Source organism: Lagopus muta, chromosome 6 (genome assembly GCF_023343835.1).
Source record: "Lagopus muta isolate bLagMut1 chromosome 6, bLagMut1 primary, whole genome shotgun sequence".
In the NCBI taxonomy this organism is placed as follows: Eukaryota; Metazoa; Chordata; class Aves; order Galliformes; family Phasianidae; genus Lagopus; species Lagopus muta.
In genome coordinates, this window is record NC_064438.1 from 16399900 (window position 1) to 16412305 (window position 12406).

At 45.5% G+C, this 12406-nt stretch overlaps 1 protein-coding gene and 1 non-coding gene across 11 annotated transcripts in view; one reads left to right on the forward strand and one right to left on the reverse strand.

Moving 5' to 3' along the window:
* Nucleotides 1–1512: 1512 nt before the first annotated feature.
* TRNAA-AGC (transfer RNA alanine (anticodon AGC)) lies at nucleotides 1513–1585 on the reverse strand. The gene has a single exon. It is a non-coding gene; the product is annotated as a tRNA-Ala (tRNA).
* A 540-nt stretch (nucleotides 1586–2125) lies between these two features.
* PPP6R3 (protein phosphatase 6 regulatory subunit 3) overlaps nucleotides 2126–12406 on the forward strand; it is a 57734-nt gene continuing 47453 nt past the window's right edge. For 9 of the 10 annotated variants that reach the window (XR_007377938.1, XM_048949694.1, XM_048949697.1 and 6 more), the window contains exon 1: nucleotides 2126–2252. The gene's annotated coding sequence lies outside the window, so the exon portion shown is untranslated. Of the gene's footprint in view, nucleotides 2253–10716; nucleotides 10784–12406 lie in introns of those variants that run through there. The other variant, XM_048949695.1, reaches the window with a different exon arrangement.

Here is a 12406-nt window from a genome sequence, read left to right on the forward strand (position 1 = left end):
GTTGCAGCAAGCACAGATGAAATCCTGCAGTAACTTAATGCAAAACTGCATTTCTTCTTTCCATACAGTATATCCCATGCATTATCTGTTGCTCTGCAAATTTTCCTGTTAGCAGAGAGAAGACAAGGATAAATATCACTAGGACTATCAGGAAGCAGAAGATAAAAGTTCAATCTTTACATTTTATATCTGGAGCTTCAGATCCTGGAGGGAAAATTCCAGGCATTTCATGTTGAAATAATGGGCTTTCATGACTGTAGACTGCATCAAGACACACATCCTTAGCAGATTTTATTTATGGGCAGTTTTGGTCAGACCATGCCTGTGTGGATGTCCATACGTCCTTCAAGGTTAATAAGGTTAATCTGTTGACCAAATTCAACTAAATGAAGAAGGGTTGAAATCTCAACAGTAAATTTGTACGTATTTTCTGGAGACTGATGTGGAGGGGCAAAACAGAGTCCAAACGCAAAGTCCAAGAGCACCAAAATGGCAGATTGGTTTGCAGGTCTTTTTGGGTTCAACACGGCCCTCACTGTCTCCTGTCAAAAGAGTATAGGTGGGGGAAAGTGTTACAGGAGATAAGGAACTGAAATCACTGTGGGAGGGGAAAACATAGGGGACAGAGTACACGTTGGTTGGAAAATGTACTTATTTCTGCAGCTTACAGTACAACTAATTTTATTACCAGGGCCTGATACGTGGTGTCTGGTGTTAATAATTAATATAATTATGTCTTCCCCTGTTCCCCACCATTTCTAATGAACAGCGTTTGCTTTTTAGCTTTCCTCCACACATTTCTTTATAGCTAGGCCTCTTGCCTCAGGAACCTTCTCACCTCTGTTGCCTTCCATGATCTCAAAACTGCTCTTTACCATCACGGGGGATGGCACAGAGGTCCCATCCCAGTCCCCAGCAGCTTTTCCTTAGAAATGCTAATAGGATCTGCGTTGGAAATGAGATTAGTAGACTGAACTTGAACATTTTGTTTCAACTAAATGGATTAACTCGTGGGTTTGTACAGCCAAGCATCCCCCTCAGCAGCAAAACCATGAAGTTGTTGTTCAGAAATGCTTCTTCCCTCTTCTTAAAGCTACTTAGTTTTCACAATACTAATAAGCACTTGGGCTAAATCATTAACATTCCTCAAAGTTTTGTTGCTTTTTTTTTTTTTTTTTCTCTCAGCCTATGAGGAGGATAAAGGGTTTTGTTAGGGTTACAGTTAAATCAGAGGTGTTTGTGGCTCAGCTGGCTTTGTTCTATAACCGTTGCTTTTGGGAGCAAAACGAGCAGGGCTGGCTGCCTTGCACTAAGGTTTGAGTCCGGCTTACTGATGCCGAGCTTACTGCCTTGTATCAAATGAGCACGAAAAAAACGCGAGGAGACTTGAAGCGCTGCTGCTTTTGCCTTAGATCCCACAATGAACACCCCGATCTCCACGCTGCGTTTTAGATTGGGGACACACTTAAGGCAGGGCTGAAGAGACTCGAGGAAAGAAAACAGCCCCTCCGCTGGAGAATGCGGGCATCGATCCCGCTACCTCTCGCATGCTAAGCGAGCGCTCTACCATTTGAGCTAATTCCCCCGCGCACCGCCTCCATTCTCTGCGCGTCCCCTCACAGCCTCACCCCGCCCCCTTACCCGCGCACCCGGCGCTTGTTGTCAGGCAGTTTGGCGCCCGTGCAGCGCCTCGGGGGGCGTGGCTCCGCACCCCGGCCAATGCCGAGGAGCGGGGGGCTAGGCTGAAGGGAGAGCGCCACCAGAGGCCCCTCCCGCCGAGGCCGCCTGCCGGCTCCGAGCTCCTCGGCTCCGGATTGGACCGAAAGAGTTTATTATTTTTTAAGAGGCCTTCGCTCTTCCGATTGGGTCATGGAAACGCCTGTCACGGTGACGTTCCCCTGTTGCTAAGTCGGGAAGGTGGGAAGAGAAACGCGCCCTTCTCGTGCGCCGACTGGCTAGCAGGAAATCGACGGCCCACCCCCATCCCCTTTTAAGCCCATAGCAGCGTTCCGACTGGGTGACTGACAGCGAGGAAACTGCCAATGAGAGGCCGAACCGCGCGCACCGCCCAATAGCAAAGGCGCGGGGCGGTGCCGGGGCGGTATGATTGGCAGGCGGGGCGGAGGGAGAGGAGGGCTCGCAGGCGCTGATATGTCCGCCATCTTGGAGCGTCGGTGATGGTGGCGAGCGGTGGCTTTCCCGCCTGAGCGGAGGCAGCCCGGGGCCTGTGGCGGGGTGACGCTCTTGCTGAGGTACGTCGGGTACAGCGGCGCTGCGGCCTTCCTCCGGCGGAGCTCCGGAGGGCCGACGTCTCGCTCGGGGCCCTTCCGCGGCGGTGCGGGCCCGGCGCCTTCCCCCTCCGTGCGGTGGCTCGGGGCGCTCCTCGGGTGGCGCGGGGCCGGAGCCCGGAGTCTGGCGGGGCCGCGTGGCCCGGCGCGTGTCGGCGAGCTCCTCGCGCGCGGAGCCCTGAGCCCGGGCCGCGCTGGGCCGCGGGTGTGGGGTGCCGCCGGCATGGGCGCGGCGGGGAGGGCCCAGGGCCGCGGCCTCGAGCCCTTCGGTGGGGATCGGAGCTGCTGGGCACCGTGGAGGGGCCGTGCTGGCATGGAGCCGCCTTTGGGCGCCGAGCGCCGCCGGCTGGGGCGGAGCGGGGCGCGGCGCCGCGCGGTGCGGTGCGGTGCTCCCCGGGCAGGCTGAGTGCTGTGGGGATCCGTGTGCTGCTCCCCGCCGCCTGCAGTCACTTGTGTGGCTGCCGGTTACCAAACTTCTCTACTGTGTCTCGGTGATAAGCCAGCGTTACCTTACTGGCAGCTCGTTTTGCTTTTACTTTCCTACTTTTCTTCTTTAAAATCACTGCCACTGTATTCCTGTGAGGGTGCTGCTTTTTTTTTTTTTTTTTTTTTTTTTTGTTTTTTGTTTTTGTTTCTTTTTTAGCTGTTATTCTTTTTTGTTAGAATTTTGCTGAGAGTGTGGCAGTGTTGGTTTACCTGTTGCTAAATACACCTGGCAAAAATCTAACTCTGAACCTGCTGCTTGTTTTTGTTTTGCTTTAATAGTTACAAACTTCTCTAAGCGTAAGGGGGAGTTGGTGTTACAGCCTTGTGACATAAGCGCGGGTGGAGCTGAGGTCAGGGGATTCTCTTCACCAATGTGACATAAGAAGCAGCAGCCTATGCAGAGCATCCCGAAGTTCTGAGCAGAGGAATACAGAAAGCGTAGGAGTGATGTAAAAGCCTTAGGAAATCTTCCTGGAGAGCGGTTGACTGCTTAAAAATGAAAGGTCGTATCACAGGTTGTGATACTTTTTATATAGACATTCTCTTTCAGTGGTAAGGAAGTAAAGGCACTCCTAGCCATATAAGTCTGAGGGTGGATTTGTTTTTAAATGCTGAATGTTAGGCTGGTTTAAAACTTCCAGTTCATACATACTGCGTGTGTGAACTGCACAAATACCCAGCAGCCTTCTTTTTGTTCTTTGTGAGCTGCTTAAATACCTTATTTCAGTGATTTAGCTGGAATACTGAAGTTTGATAAACTGCAACAAGTTTTCAGCACGGCACATTTTCACGTGAGAGACTGATTGCTCAGTTCTGTGTTACCTCTTTGTGCTCTGATTGGGAGGCATGGACTAACTGTAGCTTGCAGGAGTCTTTATTATGCAAATCTAAAAGAACAATACAGAATTATGTTTCCAATATACAACTTGTTAATGAGACCCCATGCAGATGGGGTATGCAGTCAGCATGTTAAGTTCTGAACAGTTTGTAATCTTAAGTACTTCTGCAAAGGCGCTGAAATGATGAGTTTCATCTATCTGTGATATTGCTTTAACACAGATAAGGTTTTATTTCCTTACTGTGGGAAATGCACATGCAGTATCAGATCCCACACTTCTGAGTTAGTAACGGAATTTATCTTCTAAGGAGACCTTGTTTTGGCCAGAAGACCTGCTGGAGGGTTCTGTTTGCAGCATAATTGAGGAAATCACTGTTTCACATACATTTGCAGTTTAGGAATTCAGTAATTCTTTAAGCAGGGTGTTGCATTATCACTTCTTTGCAAGCAAGTTAGATTGATATGTAAACTGCAGTGCTTGTTACGTTTCTGGATTCTCTTAAATATAAGCTGCTAATGTTCCATTATGGAATCAAGTATATTACATAGGTTGTGTGCATCTTTACAGTACTGCTTGCAAACTGCTCACTGAGCTTCTGTTGATTTGGTGAAGTGAGGAAATCTGTTTCCTTCCAAACGCTTATTTCGCGCCCCTAGCAGAGATGATGCTGTAGATGGGATATCAACCGGAGTGGGTCAGCTGATGATCTCAGGGTGAAATTCAAGTAACTTGAATAGAAATTGTGCAGTGCTATAGCAGAAAATTCTGTGTGTAACGTTAATATGGTTAGAGAGTGAACTCTAGTGCTGTGGTTCAGCAGCTTTGCTTCTCTGCTCAGCTGAAGCTTGAAGTGCACATACTGTGCTGCGCTACGCAGCTGGCTCCAAACAACCTTTATGTGACTGAGACCTTAGGGGAGCGATACTTTGGGCTCTCTGGTGGGGTTCCCTTTCTCTCAACCGATGATGTCCTCTTTTGTCCAAGTGCTTGAAAGGCTTTGTAGTGTTAATTTAGCTCTGCAGGTACTTAAGCAGATCACTTTGTATTGCTGTATTGAAATATTTCATCTTCTAGCTTCAGTGTTGCTGCACTGAACACAGTATCTTTGTAGCAGTAGACTTGTGTGTTCATTTCTCACTGATAAGTGGGTTCATTGGTGGTTGTGATGGAACTACAGCTTCTGTGGGCAGAGGAGGTCCATTTCCACAATAAGATAGGATGTCACAAGCGTAATGTGTGGCATCAAGTTCTGGCTGTCATAGTAGAGTTTTCGTTTGTGACCCTCAAGGTTTCCCTATGCTTTATATTACGTGGCAGGTTGAGGATGGTGTGTTTCTCAAAGTAGGCACTGCATCCGATTTCACACAGGAAAATACATCTGATAGCATTTCTCTAGAGCAAGACATGAAGCCATGATTTTTGGCAAAGGTTCCTACAGTAATAAAACACATAGGGATAGATCAAAAATAATATCTTGCTTGTCTCGACTGATTTCTTCTAGTAGGAGGAGAAGAGCAAAGGACTCAAGGTAATGTAGTGATTGAGTTCAGTTCTCATGTTCTAGGGTGGGAGGGAAGTCTGGAGGATGAACCAGAAAGTGCCGAGAGTGGACGAATGCTGAAAGCTTTGCATATCGTGTGTAAGCATTTTGGTGATGTGTCAATGTTCCGGCATCTGTTGTAGAAACCATATGCTACTAAGCAACTGAAGTAAAATGTTTTTCTACTCTTGGGTATTACATACAGCTCTATAGCTGGTTTGGGATGTTTTTCAGGAATCTAGATGGGCTTAATGGATCCGATCGGGATGACGCTGGGTGTAAGCTGCTAACAGCTTGCTTGTGGCCCTTCTGGAGCATTTTGGTAACAGTTCTTCACACGAAACTGGGAAGAAAAAAATCTTATTGATTTTTTTTTTTTTTTAATTTATTATTATTATTTTTTTTTTTTTACTCATAGATTTTGTCCTGAGCTGTGTTTATTTCATAACTTCCCTTTGGTGTTGAGAAGAATATATGGAGTGTGGGATGAAAAAAGTTCCTGCAGCATATCAACCCCCTCGGCTGTTGTTTCCTTTTGCCGTTTTCCCAGGATCATAGAATTGTTATGGTTAGAAAAGACCTGTAAGATCATCTAGTCCAACAGTAGGTAGCCCCATGTGGTCCTTCCCTAATCCTGTTAAGCGGACCTATCAGTTCCTCTCCTGTGGGGCTTAAAAAGCCTGGAGCACTCAGTGACAGGATCTGTGCCACGTGCCGTGTACCTGCAGCAGGAGGGAATACCTGAAGGACTTCAATATGCAGCTGTGTGGACTGTGAAGCTGTGGTATGTGATATGGCAGTGTATGTTGTCTCTTCCTCTGTAACTGAGCAGACTGAAAATACCCTCTTGACAATGCTGGGAATCTGTTGTTACACAGGAGCGAGGGACTGAGTAAAAGACTGGAGTTATTTGGGGTATGTTGGCAAAGTGGGTAAGGAGAGAATGTATGAAATGGATAAGGAGGATTTGATTAAGATTGAACTATGGTATGAAGGGCAGCAGATTTTAATTTAAAAACAAAAAAGCTACATATACACGAAAGCAGAAAGTGCCTGATGCTGAGACTTGCGGGTTGGTTTCCTTGGAGAAACACCTAAGAACTTTCCTATTTAATTTTGGATGAGGTGATTCCAAGCATTCATATGTACACTGCTACACTTCTGTGGGGAGGTGGACTGTGTGGCCTCATGGTCTCTCTTCTGTGTCCATTTGGTCTTCTGGAGGCTGGCTCCTGTTGGTTGCACCGAACGATACTTGTGAAAGTATGGAAAACTCTGAAGCCTTTTTATGGAGACTCTGGTCCTGGTGAGGCTCTGTGGAAGGGCCGCCTGAATCCCTGAAGCTTGATAACAAAACCCAGTTGTGATTGAGAATGGAAACTTTCCAACCAGTGGTTATTTGTAACAAAGTTATTAAATGTGTTCCAGGCTATAGCAAATACTGTGTTAAAAGCATTCACCTTGTTAGCAGCTCTCAAGTGAATCCCAGGGGCTTTTATCCCTGCTGCACAGTGGTTCTGCCCTCACCTTCAGTTTGAGCAGTGTGAGAGCAGAAAGCAGGGGAGCAGTGGATATTCCTGGGGTCTGGCTTGCCACAGATCACTGTTATTTCGATGGTACTTGTGCTGTGAGGAGTATCAGCTGCTGCCTGCTCGGGGTGGATTTCTGCATCCTATACCAGAGTACTTACACGGTTAGCATTTCTGTGACACAAACTGAAAATACAGGTCTTGATGCTTGGTTTACTGCTTTTGGCTTTCATGTGCGTGCGTATGTAAGTAGTGGAAGCAAACTCTTCCTAACTGGAATTTACAGTCGGATAAAAGGCAAGGCAAGGTCTTGGTGGAAAACAGCAACAGAAAGGCAGAATTCTCTTTCTTATGAAATGCTTTGTAATCTTACCTTTAACATACGTGTAGGGCTGTCTTGGTGCTCCCTTCATAGTGATGAGGTAGTTCTTTAATCTGTCTTCTATTTAAAATGCTTAGCCTTTTGTCGCTGCCTTGACAGACTTGCCATGTAGCCTGCAATTAGCAAGCTAGCCCATCAGGAATATCTAGTGAATTACATTTGTTTGACAAGTTCAGCTGCTGGCACCAAACATCTTGGGGAGGGAATGGAAATAAAGATGGAAAGTCTAGAGACAACACATGTGAAGCCATAGCGGTGGCAGACTCGGTTCTGGGTAGGTAGGTTTCCTCTGAAGTTGTGACTTGCAGCTATAGCAAACTTGCTTTCATTTTGCTGCTGGCCTGGGTGCATTCCAGATGGAAATCTTTGACAACTGCCAAAGCACAGAGGTTGCATGCCTTACCTCCCATTGCCTGTCTTTGTACCCTTCTGGCTGACACAAAGGCTGAGTTTGGTGCTCCTCATGGTGCTGGCTGAGGGCTACCTGCACTTGGCTGAGGTTTTTCCTGCCTTGAGTGGCAGCTGTAGAAGTCGTACTGAACTGCATGTTGGCAGTGAGTTCTTCCTTTTGGCTGTGACAAGCCTGCGTTCATCGAAGGATCCTTGTTTGTGTGCTTGATGCCAACGATGGGCTTTTTGTTACTCGAAGCCACCTTTTGGCCTTTTAATGGTAAAAAGGTGCTGTGTGCTGAACGCTTGATTTATATGAAGTTTATCTGAGTCTCCCTGAAATAAAGGAGGTGGTAAAGATGCGATTGCTGGAAGGTCTGCAGTTCTTAATGGTCAGCGTAAAACTAAACATGATGCTGTTTGTGTTGACTGTGGTGGTCAGTGTGCAGCTTTTATTTTAACAAGTGGTGCTTCAAAGAGGAGAGGTGGATGAGGATTTAAAGGCGAAGCAGCTAGAAACCTGGTAATTGATGAAAGATGCTGTAAGACCACTGCACTACTTGCTGCGCTCTGCAGCTTGTAAAAAGAGATAATAATTGCTGTCACAGCTGTGAGTTGATATTAGCATTTAGCACTTAGCTTTTATAAATATCTGGCAGCTAATTCAAACCCTACAATTCTTCCAACATTACTGAGTTCTTCCTGTTACTTTACCAGTGATGTTATGGGATCTCTTTGCTCATCTAAAAGGGACGTATTTTGCCATCAGACTCTGAGAGTCGTGCTGTGTCTGTGATTCTTCAGCTTTATTGTTTTGTCGATGAAGACTCTCCTAGAGTTGCAATCCAAGAATTTAATACTGCTGTAATACCAGTACTAGGTGGCTGGGGGCTGAACTGAAAACATGGCTCTTTCTCAACCTATTGCATTGTTTGATTGCATTTATTTCTCAGTAGATGTGTCAGGTACTGTTTTTCTGCTTATTAACATGATTTTGATGGTGGATGGGAACAAATATTTTTCTTTTTCCTGGGGTGATCTGTTCTATTGTGCTCTCCTGCTGTGCTTATACATCCAAAAAAGAACCCTGATGTGGCTGGATGGAGTGCTGGCTCCTCCTGGCCTGGGTGCTTGGACTCCAAAATGCAACTCGTAACTGCGTATCAATCTCTAACTCTCCAGTGACAGAATGGGAAATCTAATGGCCTGGGTTGGAATTGTAGGGATGGGATATCAAAGGCAGACAGTTAAATAAAAAAAAAAAAAGGAATAAAAATCTGTACCTCTCTGTGGTTGTCTGTGAAAAAGGACTGGAAGTCTGAAAGTCCTCCTAATGATCCAGTGCAAAGAACTGAAGCAGAGCTTTAGGAAGGTTTTGAAGACTGCTGAGAACACAAAGTGGGTCTTGCATTTCCCTTTGCAACTTTTGGCTTTTTCTTCAAACATAGGATATGCGTGGCATGTGGAAGAAGGGGGCACATTCTGTTCTGCAGCGTTGATTATTTTTTTTCTGGTACTGCCCATCAAAGTAGAAGAGCTCCATGGGGACAGGATGCATTTGCTTGAGGCAGCAAACACACCTGTGTCTGGGCAGTCTGATCTAACCGCAGTAAGAGCACGGCGTGCTAAAACTCAGGTTCATGCAGTGGGGCCAGCAGGAAGGAGGGTAACTTGGTGGTCACTCGAAGCTCTACAAGGTGCCTTCTCTGTGACTTCCATTATTTGCTGGTTTTCTAATTTCTCTTCTAGATCTTACATAAGCTTAATGGTTGTTGTTTTGAGTGTGAGCAAAAGCGAGCAGGACTTGGTACAGTCTTCTCATTCAAGGCAGTTATTCTTAGGTTGGTAAGCTGAATCTCTCAGCTGCTGCTGTATTTTAATTTCCTTGCTTAACAGATACATTGAAGTAATTTTCTTACTTTCGTTGTGTTGATAAATGTGCAAATGGAGAAGCTGCAGTACCAAGCATAGAGAGGATCTAAGTTTTGGTACATGAAATCAAGATTAGGAATCCTTTTCCTCAAGTGTAAGTTGAAGTCAAGGATTTATTTTAACCTGCTTGAATTATAGATTAAAAGAAGAAATATCTTCAGTTGTTCTATTCATGCTGTCAGAGCTGCACGCTCCGAATTGTGCCGTAGGGATTCCAGCCTTCAGCTTGAAGAGGAAAACATGTTTGTTTGTGATATGGTCATACTAGCCTGATATGTCATCTTAGCCTGGGTATGTGCACAGAATGGGTTGATTAGTTCTGTCCTTACAGCATATGGTAGCACAGAAGTTCAAGATAAAACTTTTAGGGGCTCAGTCTTTGCTTTATGAGAAGGGCAGTCTTGCTTGACACTTGAAAATGTGCAGCTGTCAGAATTTATCTTAATGGTTCTCTAAGCCTTACTATGAGGAAAAGCAGGAACATTTTGCCCGCAGTCTTTGTCAACTGGTGAAGTTCAGGTGGTCTGTAACGTGAGTGGAGAGGTCTGGGGAACCTTCAGTGACAGTGAAGAGTCAAACGAGAGGGAAGTACATGACAGCAAGTTTGGGTTTAATTTTTAGGGCGTTAACTTAAGTCCATTCTAATTCTGGTGGCAGCCAGAGCTGATGGGAGCTTCGAGAGGCAGAGCGGTGCCGGGCTCCCAGAGGCTGCTGCCAGCTTCCATTTCTGAACTGCAAATGTTACAAAGTATGCATTTTAACAAGACTGACATGTTGCACGGTAAGAAAACTTGTAGGACTTGCTTACGCTGCCCGTACAGAAGGGCACTCTTTGCTGACCTGGTTCGAAGTTACTGAAGCAAGCAGCTTTCTTCTACCTCTGTGTTTTCACATACCTCGAAACTTGACTTGCATCCAACTTTCAAGGTCTAATCAGCAAGGTGAAAAGGAGGATGAACTTGTTTGTCTGAACAGTTAAAGGTTGTCCAGATAAAGCGGGTATGTTTACATTATGTACTGCAATGCCATGGAAGAAACATCCAAGCCAATTGTGCATGGGCTTTTATATTTACAACGTGCCATGCCAAGTACTGACGTAGGGTCAGAAAGCTGTGTGGGCTGTTGTGCTCTGCTTCATGAGGGCAAGCTGAGTGTAGGTCTGAGTGGCTGTAGTGTAGCAAAGTGTCTGACACAGCTTTGTTGTTGTCTGTTAATGCTGCTTCTGCTGCTGCTTTACTATGAGAAAAAAGTTTCCTGTTGCCTGGTTCTGGTGAACACATTCTAACAAAGAGCCTTCTCATCCCTTCCGTGCTTGTTTTCAGCAGTGTCCCTGCTGGTTGGGGCAGCGTGAGGCAGAGGAGGTGAGACATTGACCCAGCACTAGTGCAGCCGAGGTGGTAAATATCATTGATTTTTATTTTTTTTCTGTTGCCTTTCAAGTCTAATAACTGGGGATCATGAACACAAAAACCCCCACGCTTGTTGAGAGCACCAACTGAAGCAGAAAGGAATAAATGCTTAAAGACTTCTGCTAGAATTCACACATCTAACCTTAAAGCTGTCTCCTTAAGTTAGGGTTTTTTCCTTTAACACTCAAACAGGAAAAAAAAAACCTGTACAACCTCAATAGTAAATTAGCAGTACTGTTTTGTTTTCCATTTCTGGCGAAGCAGTGCAAGAGTCCAGGAGCTGTGTTGGGGATTGTCGTGCAGTTGGGAGAATACAACTGTTGCTGAATTGTCTTTTCAGCCATATGGATCTTACTCTCGTCAACTGCAGAAAAACTTTCATGCTGCAATCTTGAAGCAACTGAAAGTCATATGATTTGAAACAGAGATGGAAGAGATGCATCCTGGTTTCCCTGTCTCTACCAGTGCTCTCCCTGTTCCTTGGCCACACAGGCCCTGCTGACTGGCAGACTCTTTGAGCTCCTTCAGCATGTTGATTTTGCAAAAAAAAAAAAAAAACCCAAAAACAAACCCAAACCACAACCCTCTTTCCTTGCTTCTCACAGCAGCCTCATCTGTCGTGTTGTAATGTGTGTTTTCGCTCTGAAGTGGCTTGCAGAGGTTGGTCAGGTGTGGTGTCAAGGGGAGACCATTCTGAGTGGGTAGTGTTGGGACTGCTGGCTTTAATGTGATTCTGGGGGAGGAAGAGATGTTCCTGATTAAATTCTGTAGTAAACTGCAGTATTCTGATGTTCTAGTGAGGACATATTTAGATTCTCTCATCCAGGTGTTTGGACAGATTTGTTAAAGGAGTGATGATGATACTGTTTAGTCTCTTAAATAATTTGGCACTGCTCTGTCTTGAGTATTAACATGTAACAGTTCCTGCTGCTGGATGGTAGCTTCACTGTGGAAGCTTTCTGGAAGCTTTCTAATAAACTGCTGGAAAAAGAGGAAAAAATGTACTTGATATGTTGTACACTCACACTTAGGACATACTGGATACCCACCGCCTCACTGTGCTGACATCCAAGGTTGGTCTCCATAAATGTTCAGCAACCTCAATGTTAGTGGATGTAGTTTCCTGCTGGTGGAGGAATTCGTTGACGCACCTTTGCTCCATCTGCACTTGCATGTCAGATGCCATTTTGTCACACTCTGCTGCCATCTGTCACACGGCAGCAAAATGTAATGGGAAGGTTCAACCTCTACTGCCACAGCACCATCTGCCTCTGATGTTCGGGGCCAACATCATGAAAGAGGAGTGTTACTTTTGGAGCAGCCCTCATTTTAAGGAAAGGAAGTGTGGGGTTTTTTTCCCCCCTCATGTGTATGCATTTGAAAACCAGAAATGGCAACCAAGCAAACGTGGGTAAAGCAAAGAAAACACACTTGTTTACTTTTTCTGCTCTAGTAAGTCACTTGGCTCACAAGGAATTGGCAAATCTACTTGACATTTGGACCTGAAGATCTCAGGATGAAAAACATATTTGACCTTTGAAAGTATTATGGTCAATGTATTACGCTGACCTTCAGTTCATGTGTACGTTGGTTACTAAAATAGCCTTAGAG